This window comes from Marmota flaviventris, chromosome 3 (genome assembly GCF_047511675.1).
Source record: "Marmota flaviventris isolate mMarFla1 chromosome 3, mMarFla1.hap1, whole genome shotgun sequence".
NCBI lineage: Eukaryota > Metazoa > Chordata > Mammalia > Rodentia > Sciuridae > Marmota > Marmota flaviventris.
Window position 1 is genome coordinate 122240659 of NC_092500.1, and position 12439 is coordinate 122253097.

At 49.5% G+C, this 12439-nt stretch overlaps 1 long non-coding RNA gene across 1 annotated transcript; it reads right to left on the reverse strand.

The window, feature by feature from the left end:
- Positions 1-6033: 6033 nt before the first annotated feature.
- On the reverse strand, positions 6034-11804 carry LOC139705040 (uncharacterized). Its single transcript, XR_011706934.1, has 2 exons — positions 11542-11804; positions 6034-7236 (listed from the first exon to the last, which is right to left on the reverse strand). It is a non-coding gene; the product is annotated as an uncharacterized lncRNA (long non-coding RNA).
- Between the last annotated feature and the right edge of the window lie 635 nt (positions 11805-12439).

Sequence of the window (12439 nt, forward strand, 5' to 3'; positions counted from 1 at the left end):
GAGCAATGCGGAACATCATGGTGGTAGAGGAACAAAACTGCTCTCCGCATGGCATCCAGGAAGCATAGAGAGGGGGACAGGGACGGGGACAGGGTCTTAAGATCCCCTCCCAGGGCATACTTCCAATGACCTAACTTCTTCCCACTAGCCACACCTCCCCAAAGTTTCACTACCTCCTAGCATCATTAGATGGGTGACCAAGCCTTTCACACTTAGGGGACATCTCAGATCCAAACTATCACACCAAGTAATTCAATTGCTGGGCCGGGAGTCCCATTTAGCGCATGAATCCTGGAGAAGTTCAGTTGAGACTTGAGCATCCTCGTCTCCATAGTCCCAGATCCCAGACCATGGCGGGGGCTTGGTGAATATTTGGTGGGTGCCTGAGTCGGAAGTTACTTTATTTGATCTTTCGCCATCTCAATTTCCTCATCTGGAGAAGAGTCCAGCAATCAAAAGGAGTGTGAAGGGCAGGAGTTAAATATTTCTAGTGGCCAGACTAAGAAATAAACCTGGAGGACAGATACTCCTTCCAATCTGCTGTCTGCTCAACCCACTGCCTTTTGGACCTGTCCAGCCTTGAACAAAAGGAGAATTCACAATGAAGGAGAAGTGAAGAAGATCTAGGAGGGTAACTGGAAGTGGCAAGTCACCCTCATTGACAGCTTCAGGGGGGAAAGAGAACCAAGCTGCAGGTTAAGCAGAAGTCATGGAGGCAGGGTCCAGGCAGAACCATGGGGTCTGGCCAGGCCTGAGGAGGACGGACAGGAGAGTTAAGACCCAGGGTTCCAGGGCCAGTGAGAAATCCCAGGTGCCATCTCTGAGCTTGACTGCAGAACAGCCAGGTGTGGCCCCCAGCCTGGCTCTCCTTGTCCATCCCTGCAGCTGGCAGCTCTAGGGCCATCAGACTCACCCCGGCTGGCAGCTGACAGCGCCCCCTAGGGGCACAACTGCTGCCCTCCTCTTCCTGCACAGAGCCTCTGTCCTCCAGGACACTGCTGCTGGTCCAGTCAGGAGGCCACAGGGGTGAGATTCCCTCTCCCCCATCCACGGATGCACATACTTACAGCGTCTCTTCCTCCTTCCTTCCCTCCCTTCCTCCCCGTCCCACCACCCTCCAGCCACCCTTAGCACCATCCAAGGCCCCACGGGGCCACCTAGCATCTCCTGTGTCCCCAGCACCCACAGACCCTGCACCTGGGACTGTGTGTTTCCCCAGGGGGCTCTCCCAGGCTGAGACCCAGGTTGACGGAACTCACCCCATCACCCCCAGGGTGGGGGGAGGCCGGGGGTGGGGTTGAGAACTCTGTGGACTACAGTTGATTTGCAGCTCCTTAGAGGACCCAAAACTTCCTTAAAGGAAAAATGCAGACAGGCCCCAACTCCTGATTGGCTAAGCGGCTGGACTCCAGAAGGTTGCAGTTACCATATATGCTCACGTAGAAGAGGCTGCTGCAAATAGTGTAGACTATTTCCCAAGCCCTGGCCCTGGTAAAAATGGCAACAAGAGCACACTTACTCCCTGTTTAAGTCCCATGTCCCTTTCTAGTCTCCACCATACACACGTGAGGATTGCCCTCGCAATCCCAGTGTTGCTGGCTGGAAACTAAAACTCAATTGTGTCATTGACAAGAGAACAACTTCTCTAATGATTTTCCTAAGGGCTCATCATCTAGGTGCGCGCACGCGCGCACACACACACACACACACACACACACACACGACTGTTTTTCCTGGGGCTTCTCATAGGCAGGTATATATGGTAGTTCACGTGAGGAATGTGCTATTCACTTCTCTTACCTTTTTAGATAGAGGAAGGGATTGGAATGACTTAGAGCTGATCAATTCTCCAGTGACTGGAGCCCTCCTCCCCCACCACCTCCCTGCCCCCAACCAGAAACCTTCTCCCGCCTCCTCTCAGCCAGCCACACATTCTTCCACCCCCATCCCTGGCCAGGAGGGCTGAACAGAGGAGCAAAGAAAAGGGGCAGGGGAGGAAGGAAGTTTGAGAGTGTCGAAATATGTGTTCCAGGTACATTCCAGAGGCAAACACACAGGAAAATAGGGTAAAAAAAAAAAAAAGTTAGGTCACCACTGTTTTGTATTATCCATGGTTCTGCAACTCAGAAATGGAAGGCCTCAGATTCTGTCTTCATTGGCCCTTCATCTACACTTTTCAGTAGATATATCTAAGGCTCAGAGAGGGTTAGTGTCTTGATTATGGTCCCACAGCCAATTCCCAGGAAATCCAGGACTAGAACTCAGGCCAGAGATCAGGGATATTCCATTCCCTACACTTGATTTTGATCTGCATGTACAGTAAGTGCTTATCGGCTGCTTCTTCCCAGTCAACCCCATGGGTGACACCAGTGGCTTGGGTGGTGGGGTAGGAGCCCCTGATACGCAGGCTGTCCATCACTGCAGGAAGAAGGAACTGCTCTGGTCTAGGTGCTGCCGGATCCACATTCAGGCCCCACTGGGGACCCAGGGCGGCAGCACAGTGAGACTGGGTTGGTTGCACAAACCCAGAGTTACTGAGGGGAACTGAAATTTTGTCATTTTTTTTCTCCCTGCCACCCCCAACACAGTATGATAGGTGCACTGACAACCCCAGCCAGACATATGAGCAGACTCCTCATCCCTCGAGAGGGAAGTGCCAGCCCCTTCTTGGTGAGTCCTTGCCATCACAGGACCGGAGGTCAGCGGCACTTCCTGACGTGCTCTGAGTGCATCTGCGTACGTGCGAGGATGTGTGTGCATGGACTTGGGAGCTGTTCCTGTGTGTGCGTGCATGTGTGTGTGTGTGCGTGTGTGTGTGTGTGTGTGCATTGCTCCACACACACCCGCTTCCTCTTCCACCACTTGCTGCCACGATCCTCTGAGAACCCAGCACAAGGTTTCCATTAGTGAAGCACATTTTTGTGCTATGGATGTTGAACCAGGAGGGGGAAGAAAGCAGACTATTGTCCGTGATGGATGGGGTTTTAGAGGACTTCCCAGGGTGGTCCTTAAGGGGGCCGGCATGGAGGCATGCCGGGCATGCAGCCTCACAACATTCCCTTGTTTCAGTCTGACGTCTGTGTCGGGGGTCTGTCTGCTGTGCCACTGGGCTCTCTGCACCCCCCTTCATCCCCCTGCCTTCCCCTCGGCCTTGGCCCTCCCCTCCCCCCAGCATCCCGGACTTCCAGGTGACCTGAGTTCAGGAATGCATTTTTCTAAGTTCTCCTTTCAGGATAAAAAGCACATGTCCAACATGCCGTGCTCTCTGTTGTGGATATGGCTGCCCCTCAAAGGAAGAGATGGCTTGGGGACCAGAACTCACGAATGTCACTCATTATTCCCACATTTTAAACATACCCATGTCCCTCTTCAGGATGCAGAGGGGTTTTGGCCAACTTCATAGGACAGATTTCCAGGATCATCACCCTTGCCTCTGCATCTGAACCCACTCAGTGGGAGACCAGAGGGGTGCTCAGCCTCTGTGCTGCTCAGCCCCACTGCACGTCAGCATGTGCTGGAGACAGAATCAGTACAAATACCTCGGGGTCTACGGAAACTCCGTTTATAAATCACTTTCCCTCAGCTCAGTTAACCCCTTTGTTTTAAAGATAAAGGAAATGAGCCCGTAGGAGCTTAGATGACTGGTCATGCAACCAGTAAGTGACAGAATAGAAAACAAATCCAGTCCCCGGACTTGAGGTTCCATGATGTTTCCATCTTGCCACCTTGTTGGGGGCACCTAGAGCCACCATCTAAGAGGGCCACTGCCTGCAGGGTGCTTTCTAACTAGCAGGGGCCTGGGAGCCACGGAGGAAATAGTACAGAGCAATCCCAGGAAGTGGGTGCTAAGGACACAGGACAGAAATGCCTTGAGGATGGGTAGCCCCTGAAGACAGGGATGAATTGGGTCCCATTATCCCAATTCAACAGGAGAAAATGGAAGGGCCATAAAGAAATGGAGCAGTTCACCCAAGGTCAGATCTCAGAGAACAAAAGCAAGTTAATCAAATCCTTAATCCAGTTGAAGGGTTTTCAAAGAGCTTTTGGGAGCAGGTGGGATGGCAGACTAGAGACACAGACCTCCCAGGAGGAGCCTAAAAGATCAGTGCTCACATCTATGGCCTCCCCCCCCAACCCCTTCAATTCAACATAGAAGCAAAATGCCCCAAAGTAAGTCAGGGGAGGTACTGCAGCTCAAAAAGCTTGATGGGAAAAAAATAATGAGGGACCAGAATAGGCAAGCTTCAGAGTTCCTTCATCCTGTTCAGGGCTTGGAAATTTACATATTAAAGGCTCTGAGAAGTCCTGCAGGGAAAACCCAAAGAAAACAAACAAAATACCTAAAATAGTAAAACTGCCCTCAAAAAAATGGGGAAATTATTAGTTTAGTCCCATGTTATTTGTCCTAGGAATTCTCTTTTTCTCCATTCCAAGGAATGCCTATTAACAATACCAGAAACTTATCATTCTGGGGAATTTATTTTGGGAAATAACATCCAGAGTCCTCCAACAATGTATCAAGGGGTTCAGGTGGGTAGTGAGCTGAGTGATAGTGAGAGAAGATGGGATGTCTACAGACGAGTGGCAGACAACTGCCTCGGTTAGAAGATGGTTAGAGGATGGACGGAGGGGCCTCTTGGGACTCCTGCTTGAGTTTCTGGTTCTGACCTGCAGATCCAGTGTCTCTTCTCTTCCCCTGTTCCTAGGATAAGTTCAAGTACTGCCCTCTCTGAGTGCTCTGCTAGCCCCTAAGATGGAAGCTTTGGTCCAGAATGGTTTCAGGGACCACCCTATATGACTCCTCCAGGTTTTAGATCCCCCAACTGACACATAAAAATGAATGCGTATTTTCCTCTCCTTCTGGAAGGAATCTCAGTACCCCCTGCCCTTCACTCCCCTGCACCCACACGGGCCTACTGAGCACACACACGGGTTACCACGCCCTACATCTCATCCACCCAGGTTATGCCTAGAGCTTGGTGCAGGGCTTGGCATAGAAAGCTGTGGGTAAGGGGCCGGGATGTCGCTCAGTTGTATAGCACTTGCTGAACATGTGCGCCAGGGCCTGGGTTTCAACCCCAAAACTGCAGAAAACAGAAAAGGGTTGCATTAAAAAAAAAATGTAAGCCGACCCAGAAGCGGAGCCACGTTGTTCTAACACTTTTTCCTCTTCGCCCAACTAAATGGTTGGCAAGGACTATCTCTAGACTCTTCCAAGGGGCTGAGTTTGGGAGAAGGTGAGGTTCTATTCTAAGAGTCAAGAAGAGCGCAGCTGGGCTGGCAGGGGTTGGGGTGTGACTCAGTGGAGAAGTGCTTGCCTACCACCTGTGAGGCCCTGGGTTCCATCCCCAGCACTGGAAAGAAAAAAAGAAAAGAAAAGAATGCCCAAGCACAGCTCAGTTTCTTCCTCCCCAACCCTTTTTCATCAGGCTCAAGATGAAATCCTTATCCCCAAGTCTCTCTGCTTCCCCAAGTTGATGGGAGAGGTCTGGTAGCCCCGGGCCCCATCCTCCTGCATCTTCCCTCATCTCCCCCCAGTGAGCCAGGGCCTCCCTCCTGTTTGCCCGTCTCCCTTAGTTCTTTCCGGATCCTCTCCCCTCTTCCCTTTCTCTCCTTTTCTTTCCATCTATTGAATGGTCAGCTTTGCTTCAGCCAAGCAACTGGCTCCTAGGAACCTCTGTCTGCTGGGCCTTTGGCCAATGCCTTCTTCCAGCTGCCCGATTCAGGGTGATCTAAATAAGCGTGTGTATAGGGCTACTGTCTTCAACGGACTCCCTTTACCAGTCCTCTGGGTTCAAAAGCACCCTCGGAGGAGATCTGTATTGGACTGGGGCAGCACATCTGGCCAGTTTGGGCATGTCTGATGACACCCTCAGCTGCTGTGGCCATGGGCCCCACTGACCCGAGATGCCGATGTGCAGGGAATGTCAGCACAGGGTCTTAGTCTGTTTTAGAAAGAGGGCATTCTGTTCTGTATCCCTATGTTTTAGTTAATTTTTTCGCTGCTGTGACTAAAACACCTGACCAGAACAATTTTAGAGAAAGAAAAGTTTATTTGGAGGCTCACAGTTTCAGAGATCTCAGTCCATAGAAAGTAGGTTCCATGCCTGAGGTTCGAGGTGAGGCTGAACATCATAGCGGAAGACTGTGGCAGAGGGAAGCAGCTCACATGATGATCAGAAAGCACCAAGAGGTTTCACTTGCCAGATACAAAATCTATACCCCAAAGGCACACCCCCAGTGACCCACCTCCTCCAGCCATACCCTACCCACCTTCAGTTACCACTCAGGTAATCCCGTCGGGGGATTAATGCACTGATTGGGTTAAGGTTCTCATAACCCAATAATTTGTCCTCTAACCCTTCTTGCTTTGTCTCACATGTGAGCTTCTGCATTCAAACCATAGCACCCTGGATGGGTTCAGTTCCAGCAAAAGATCCAGACTGGGCCTGGAAAGCCCAGAGGTGGGCTGGAGATGAAGTAGGCAGAAGGAAGGGTGCCTGTGTCCTGCATCCACACCCAGGCTCTCCTCAGGGTTGGTCCAGGCAAAGAAAGAACACAGGGGCCTGCTGGTGGGTGGGAGTGAAGTCGAGAGAGGAGGAGGGGAGGCCAGGGGAAAGGTCATGACCTACTAAATACACAGGCAAAGGGGGCCCCACAGCCTGGATCCCCAGGTGAAAGAGAGGAAACGGGAATGTCTCCGGGTCCCGACACATGGTTGTAATGATCACAGACTCCTTAGGCTCAGGGGGACTTCAGAGTTCATCTCCTCCATCCTCCTGTTTCCGGGAGAGGCTATATCTAAACTAGTCAAGATGTGCAGGCAACTCTGTTCTTAAATTCTCTGGAGAAGGAAATAACTGAGCTCCTTTTCACTGAATATTAGACTCAGGATCATGGTGTCAACTTTGTCCACATCACTCAGAAGGCTCACAGTTTACAAAGCCCTCACCAGAGACTGCTTTGTGACCGGGCTGAATGTCTGGACTCCTGGGCCTTTGGTCCATTGTGCATTGTGATCCCAAGTTTCCTAGGGAAGAAAGTTCTTGCTGTTCAGCCCCAACCTTCCAGCTTCTGCACAGGGCCTGTGCTCATCCACAGGAAATATGCAAAGTGGTTCGAATGGTGTGTGAGCCTTGGTGAGCATCGCGTTAACTGTTAGGTGCTGCTGCGTAGATGGAAATCACTTATTCTTCAATTTCCTTCTCGAAAGTACTTATTGCTCTCGATGCTGTCCTAAAGGCAGAAAGGGGATGTGGGTAAATGCCTTACCGGAATGTCTTCCCTGATCTGTTCCCGACTCCACTCACACTCTGTCCCCAGCCAGGTTGTGGCTTCCATCCCCCATGTGTTCCCATCGGCACATCAGTTGACCTTTTGAAGGGGCTAAGAGTGGTGCAGAGGAACAGCTAGGGGCTCTGAATGGTGTAGCCATATAATTTATTATCCAATCCAGGATGCCTTACAGAGTGAAAGGGCTGCTATTAATTATGCGGGACAACAGGCATACACCAGGATTTTCCCAGGCAGAGCAAGACGCAGGTCACCCTAGCTCTGGATTTGAATCAAGTCTCTCCACCTTGTTTTTTGGCCAGTCCTGAGCAATTTAGGTTCAAGTTTCTCATTGGTGAAACTTACCAAGGTAAGATATCTGCCCCCAAAGGCAGAAAGTCTTGGTCTTTGAAGTACAGGAGTTATTCAGGGTGTTATAAATAAATAAAAAAGGGGGGAACTAAGTAGTAACTCAGTGGTAAAGCACCCCTGGGTTCAATCCCCAGTAACACAACAAAAAATAACAAGAAACCAACAAAACCAGAAAGCACAAGTTCCTAGCACAGTGCCTAGAAACTGACCCAAAGGGTAAGACATGATGTAGGAGTCTGCATTTTGGCAATCACCTCGGGGGATGCTGATAGATGGGTCAGAGGTCAGTCTTTTGGAAACACTGCCCTTGGGTCATGGCAAAGTCCATAACAACATGAGTAAAGCACCTGGCACAGAGAGGGCCACCATGCATGGCCATTGTCATCCTGTTGAACCGCCCACCACCACCTCGCCCTCTCCTCTCTGAGCTCCTTGAGGGCAAGGCTGTGTCTTAATTATCTTTGAAGGCACAGTGGCAGCTTGGTACACAGTGGTGCTCTAACAATGTTTGGGGCTTCAGGAATGCTTTGGAGACCCTTTGGAGACTCACAATTATGGAGTAAAGAGTGGATCTCACTTGGACTTTGTGGCAGTGTCAATCCTCAGGCAAAGCTGTGACATTTTCTACATGCAGAGTCCAACCCATTGTGCTGCAGAACCCTCATTTCTGCTGCTCACCTGCCCCAGGCCACCCTCAAGCCCATCTCAGAGGACTGGGGTGGGGCAGAGCACAGGTTTGCTGAGAAATCTGGCTGAGAGATCTGACCGTTACATGGGTTTCATCCTGAAATGACTTTGAATGAAAACTGAAAGTAAAACTCAAAACCACCCACTTCCCCCGCTCTCTTCACTAGCAAGCCCTGAGTTCAGCTCAGCAGAGCCGGGCTTGAGGCCTTCCCAGGCCTGCCGCACCCTTCCCAGCCCAAACCCTCAACCTCGCTGACCGTTGTGTTCAACCGGCACCCTCTGCACAGCCCCAAGGACTCTGCTTCTCCGGTCCCCTCCCACCCACACAGAAGTCAGAGCCAGGGGCAGTGGAGAGACACACCCTTCAAGCAGAGCCAATATCCCAGCTTTCTTATCAAACCTCACTCCTTTTTATATCTTGACTCCACTTATTAAATAAGAACCAATTCTAACATTTAACAAATCCGTCTAAGACATATATAATGGCCAAAACTTCTGAGTGTGTATTATGGACTCACAACTGACAGGATACCATTCAAGTCAAAAGCACAAAAACTTAACTTTTAAAAATAAACATTGGTGGGGGTGGTGCTGGAGATGTAGCTCAGTGATAGAGCACTTGCCTGGCATATGTGAGGCACAGGGTTCAATTTCCAGAACCACAAAAGAAAAACAATTTTTAGTACAAAAGCAATATGCAGGGTTCCTCAACTTACAATGATGACGTCCTGTTGAACCATCAGAAGTAGAAAATACAAGTGGAAAATGCGTTGAACACACCTAGTCTAGCAAATATCTGAGCTTAGCCGCATCTATCTTAAACAAGCTCAGAACACTTCTGTTAACCCACAGTTGGGCAAAACATCTAACCTAAAGTATGCTTTTATAATAAAGTATTCAATAGCTCATGAAATGACATGAATTGAATGTTGTTCTAAAAGTGAAAAACAGGGCTGGGGACGAGGCCCAGTGGTTGAGGGCTCATTTAGCATACACGAGGCCCTGGGTTCTATCCTGGACATGTCAAAAATAAGTAAATAAATACAAATAAATAAATGAAAAACAGAAAGATTATTCTATGTCCAGAGACCAGGAAAAGATCAAAATTCAAAGTAAGCTTTCTACTAAGTGTATATTGCTTTCCTACCATTGCAAGTTCAAAAAATCAAGTTGAACCCTCGTAAATAGACCTCCTATACCTGCTAATGGCAAAAAACCAAACACTACAGAAATCAAACACATAGTTCCTAGACTCCTACCCTCTAAACACCTCTTCCTTTCATAATTTCAGAAGCTATATTGTAGTGGGTTTGTACACAGGATTGCTATTGAATGCACACTGTCACCCCAGGCTCCCAGAAGCTAGAACAAGTTGACTTGCCTCTGATCACCAGGTAAAAAGTGGCAGAACCACTTGGTGGTGCAGCAAGAGGATACAAACAACATGCTACTAGGGGAAGAGAGAGCTAAGATAACACACAGGAAAGAGGGACATGTTGTCTTTTCTATCCTCACCGCCTAGGAGACAGGAACATGGCCTCAGCAAACGTGCCGACTACCCAGGGGCCCAGCCTCATGGTTGGAATCAAAGATTGAAAGCTGGAATGTAATTCACCAATCACGGTCACACTTCTTAATTTCATAGGCATGGACACAGATCTAGAATAGACCTGGAGTAGGCCTTAGCATCAAGAGCAGATTTCTTTAGTCAAGACTCTTGTCTTACTCATGTTTATCGAAGGTCGAAGCTCCATATTAGCATTGGAGATGTTTTGATGTGTCTGGGGCAGACTAAGTTCAGATGCAGTTGACAGCAGGGCAGGAGTGACAATGGTTTTTATGGAACATCTTCAATTCTTCTCCCCAACTACAGAAGTCAAGAAAGGCCTTCAAGGGCTGGGGCTGGGGCTCAGTGGCAGAGCGCTTGTCTGGCACACGTGAGGCCCTGGGTTCGGTCCTCAGCACCACATAACAATAAAAAATAAAGATATTGTGTCCACCTACAACTAAATATTTGAAAGAAAAAAGAAAGAAAGGCCTTCAAGAGAGGTCCGTCAGTCCGCAATGGATGACCTATCGGTATGAATTATTGAGAGGCTGCCGTCTTGTCATCTGGAGACAGACTCCCAGCAGGGGCAGGCCTTTTATACTGGTCCATCTTCACATCTGAGAAGGGCTGGTTCCTTGCCACACGTGCCCACACCTTCCCACATGCCTACTTATCCCACTGGTTCCTGCACCTTCATTTCTCCATGCTCTCAGCTCCCCAACCACTCACACTCTCCTTCAGCTCTTAGTCCCTCATCTGAAGGCTCAGAGGTCTTAAAATGTAGTAAAGACAGTTCCTTAAATACCTCTTTTCCCATGAAAACCTGCCCTTGTCCTATCCCAGCCACCGGCTCCCAAGGGTGTACCCTAGACATTTGAACCCAGGGTGCTTTACCACAGAGCTACATCCCCAGACCTTTTTATTTTTTCATTTTGAGACAAGGTCTTGCTAAGTTGCTTAGGCTGGCCCTGACCTTGTGATCCTCCTGTCTCAGCCTCCTGAGTCGCTGGGATTACTGGCTTGTGCCTGGCTAGACCTTGTTAATACCAAAACATCCACTCCCACCCTAATCTCAATTTCCTGCACCCTCTCTTAAATTCCTCTCTCTCCACTCCTCCTCTGGGACTTCAATTCCAATAACCCTCAGCTCCACCATCTCTTCCCACCTCTCCCTTCCTCACTCATTTTGTACTTCACCCCTCCACCCTCCTTATCCATTTTCAATTCCATGGCCAATCATTGTGATTACCTCCTTAGATACATCCCCAGTTCCTTGGTCCCTCTTACTTGATCGTAGCTAGACACAAGAAACATAAGGCAGAGGTGTGGCAAGACCACCAGGAATGTGTGAGCATTCCTCACTGCCCTTCACAACCCTGAGACTCCCTGCAGCTGTAGGAGATAGGGGACTACAACTGGTGTGACTAGATCGTGGAAGCAAAACCTGCTCCTTCACAGCCAGAGAATTCGAGGACCTTGGTTTAGGTGAGGATTTATGAGGACGCTAAAACTCCCTGCAGAAACTCTATCAGCCCGGCCAAGGGGTTCTTCTGAACACAGTCCCTTCCACATGGGCCCTCCTGAAAACCCATCTCCAGATGGCTCATCCTCTCTCAGGGCACAGCTGCAAGGTCACTTCCAAGTGCACATCATGTACTCACACTTTCCATGAGAAAGGATCCAACGGGGGTCACCGAGTCACCATCTCATAAGGAAGACCCCTCTCTATGGGACAGAGTCTTTGCCAAGGAGTCAGACCTCTGGCTCCGGCACCAATTCCAGGGCCAGTCTTCTGTGGCCTGGATGGCGGAACTCCTAGCACAGGAGCAACTGCAGGCTGTGGAAGGGGCTGCCTGTGACAACTAAATGGCGGTCCCCAGAGTATCACAGATCAAGCTGGCTCACATCCAGCTCAGAGAACCAACTCTGGGTTTCACCCTGCACCAGGCCAGGAAGCCTGAACATCTACCCTCTAGGGGAATTTTGCTGGCAGTCCCCAGGTTTTCAGAGACCAACTCGTGATGTCTTGGTCAGACCCAAAGAAGGTAGCAGTTCCACTTGCCTAGCCACGCTGTGGTTTCATTCATGGACAACTTCACCCTCGGTTCTAACTCCCAACTTTATGGTATAGAGACGGTGTGATGTTTCAAAACAGCTGGATGTGGGTTCAAATCCTGGTTTTCTTTCCTACTAGCTACGAAATACTGGGCAGTTTTCTTAAGCTCTCTGAACCCCAGTTCTCTCAGCTAGACAATGGAGACCATGACATTTACCTCTCTGAATCTTACTGAGGTTGGAACCACTTGAACTTAACACCTTCTTGGCAAGTTATTACCAGCACACTTGTGTATCCCAGACCCCTCTGCATATGCAGAGACACTGATGAATCCATAGAAAACCTTCTGTTGCTATATTCTGAAGCCAAAAATTCTTGAGAACCTCAGTTGCCACTTTTTCTAGAATAGATCTGTGTTCAAGTCTAGCATTTCAAGAAGGAGTGTTACTTGAGAGTGTCACTCTCGCTTCTGTTACCCTCCTTGTCCTCCTCTGTGATGTTGG